Consider the following 3,390-nt stretch of genomic DNA (forward strand, 5'->3'; position numbering starts at 1 on the left):
TACCAACTTTCTGAGGAACTGCCATATTGTTTTCTGTAGTGGCTATATAAATTTGCACTCACACCAGCAATGGAGGAGTTTTACCTTTGTTCCACATCCTTACCAGAATGAGCTGTCACTTGTGTTTTTTATCTTAGCTATTCTTATAGGTGATGGAGTCTGGAAGTAGTGTAAGCCAGTGTAAAAATCAATGTTGCCCTCACTCAACAGAGAAAGCCTGCTTCACCTTGTGCTCTCCTGCTGCCGCCACATAGAAATGCTTCAAGTCCCGAAAGTCCTTCTCCAGATGAGAGCAGTGTCCTGGGCACTGGCTCCACATCTCACTCAGCTCTGTGCCAAAGATGTAAAATCTGATGCAGATGCTCGAGCCTTAATGCTTCAAGGTGTAGACCTTCTAGGTGATGCTGTAGCTGTTACAATGGGGCCAAAGGGAAGAACAGTGACTATTGAACAGAGTTGGGGAAGTCTCAAAAGTAACAAAAACAAAGTCAATTGATTTAAAGGATAAATAAAAAAATATCAATATGTTGCCAATAACACATATGAAGAGGTTGGGGATGGCCCCACCACTACTGCTGTTCTGGCATGCTCTATTGTAAAGGAGGACTTGAAAAGATCAGCAAAGGGGCTAATCCAGAGGAAATCTGGAGAGGTGTGATGTTATCTGTTGATGCTGTAATTGTTAAACTTAAGAAACAATCTAAACCTGTGACAACTCCAGAAAAAATTGCTCAGGTTGCTACAATTTCTGAAAATGGAGATAAAGACATTGGGAACATCATTTCTGATGCAATGAAAAAGGTTGGAAGAAAGAGTATCATTATATTAAAAGATGGAAAAACCCTGAATGATGAGCTAGAAATTATTGAAAGCATAAAGTTTGATAGAGGTTATATTTCCCCATATTTTATTAACACATCAAAAAGTCAAAAGTGTGAATTCCAAGATGCCTATGTTTTGTTGAGTGAAAAGAAAATTTCTAGTGTTCAGGCCATTGTACCTGCTCTTGAAATTGCTAATGCTTATCAGAAGCCCTTGGTCATAATCGCTAAAGATGCCGAAGGAGAAGCTCTAAGCACACTGGTTTTGAACAGCTTAAAAATTGGTCTTCAGGTCGTAGTAGTCAAAGCTACATGGTTTGGGGATAATAGGAAGAACCAGCTTAAAGATATGGCTATTGCTACATGTGGTACGGTATTGGAGGAGAGGGGTTGAATCTAAACCTTGAAGATATTCAAGCTCATGACTTAGGAAAAGTAGGCTTGGTCATTGTCACCAAAGATGATGCCATGCTTTAAGGAAAAGGTAACAAAGCTCACATTGAAAAACTTATTCAAGAAATCACTGAGCAGCTAGACATCACAACTAGTGAATATGAAAAGGAAAAGCTGAATGAGCGACTTGCTAAACTTTAGGATGGAGTAGCTGTGTTGAAGGTTGGAGGGACAAGTGATGTTGAAGTGAATGAGAAGAAAGAGTTACAGATGCTCTCAATGCCACACGAGCAGGTGTTGAAGAAGGCATTGTTCTAGAAGGGTGCTGTGCTCTGCTTCGGTGCATACAGCCTTGGATTCATTAAAGCCTGCCAATGAAGATCAGAAAATAGGTATAGAAATTATTTTAAAAGCCCTCAAAATTCCTGCAATGGCAATTGCTAAGAATGCATGTGTTGGAAGATCTTTGATAGTTGAGAAAAGTCTGCAGAGTTCCTCAGAAGTTGGTTATGACACCACACCATGCTTTGAGATTTTGTGAACATGGGGGAAAATGGAATAATTGATCCAACAAAAGTTGTAAGAACTGCCTTACTGGATGCTGCTGGGGTGGCCTCCTTGCTAACTACAGCCGAGGCTGTAGAGACAGAAATTCCTAAAGAAGAGAAGAACCCTGGAATGGGTGCAATGGGTGGAATGGGAGAGGGTATGGGAGGTGGCATGTTCTAACTCCTAGAATAGTGCTTTGCCCTTATCAGTGAACTGTAACAGGAAGCTCATGGCAGGTTCCTCACCAATAACTTCAGAGAAGTCACCTGGAGCAGCCTTTCTGTGGAAGGTGGGAATGATTGTGTACAAAGTAGAGAAGTATTTAATTATGTGACAACCTTTGTGTAATAAAATATTGTTTAAAGTTAAAACAATCAATATTTTCTCAAATACCAAGTTGTATACATTAAATGAGTAGTTTGTACATAAATTATATCATAGTAGAATGATTGCAAATAAAGTTGTGTTGTTTGTCTGTTTAGGGTTTTGTTTGTTTACTTGTTTGTTTTTACCTATTTCTCTCTAGAATTTTAACTGTTTCCATTTTATTTTTTGCACTTGTGAGCAAGAACCTTACATATGAGACAGAACTGCTTCTTTGATCACTGAGCCCTTTGACCCTGCTTTACAATTATTGATAATAATGTAAAGCTTATTGTGACAGAGCTGAGATGGGAACCTACATATTTTCTACTTAAAAGTCTGTGAATTTTGTCCCATTATAAAATTCTGATTTGATGATAAGAATAAAAAGATGTTCCATATATCAAATGAAAGGTTTTTTTAGTTAAGCAACAGGAAATATGATGTGTGTACTTGTTAAGTTGACTTTTAATACTTAAAACACATTTCCTTCCAAGAGAAATATATCACAAAAATTATCATATACAAATATATCAATAAATTAGATACTAAATTTTATATATTCTACAGTTACATATAAATAATTTTCATGTATTAAATATCACTTTTCCCCAGACTGTGATAGACTACCATTAATATCCAGGAGGCGCAAAAGGCATATAGTTCATGCCACTCTAAGGCATGCTTGTCTCACATTCTTAAATTAAAAGCCAAATGGTCATATACTATCATAATTATTTTTCCTATACAGGAATATATTGATATCCAAATTGCTCTCAGTTGACTATTTGAAAGTGCTGATGTGACTTAAATGTATAGTTATGACTCCATCTAAAAATACTGTCCTATAAAAACTCAAACTATCCATAATAGTCAAGGTTTATATTTGTTAACAATTAATATACACAAGTGTGTTCTTATGTATAACTTTCTAAAAACCATAACACATGTAGCTATTTAAAATAAACCTCTAATTAAACAATCTTTCAATGTTTATTATAATTTACTAGATATACTTACATATAAATATATACATATGTTTATTCTCACACACATACACATTCATTGTTTCCACATATAATATACTTTGATACTTCAAAATATATGTAGTAAATATATGACATATAACACATTACATTGTTACAATCTTTTATTCAGAAATTAGATATTTGGTGGATGTTAAAACCATTTTTAAACCAATCAGTTGAGTTTTGTGAATTTTCATGTTTAGGAGTGTATACTATCATTAAATTTTTATTTTTGC

General features: G+C 35.3%; 1 pseudogene; it reads left to right on the forward strand.

Annotated features, from left to right (window-relative positions):
* The first annotated feature begins 256 nt into the window (after positions 1-256).
* LOC116092974 lies at positions 257-1,943 on the forward strand (annotated as a pseudogene).
* Positions 1,944-3,390: the final 1,447 nt, after the last annotated feature.

Source organism: Mastomys coucha, chromosome X (genome assembly GCF_008632895.1).
Source record: "Mastomys coucha isolate ucsf_1 chromosome X, UCSF_Mcou_1, whole genome shotgun sequence".
Taxonomy (NCBI): Eukaryota; Metazoa; Chordata; class Mammalia; order Rodentia; family Muridae; genus Mastomys; species Mastomys coucha.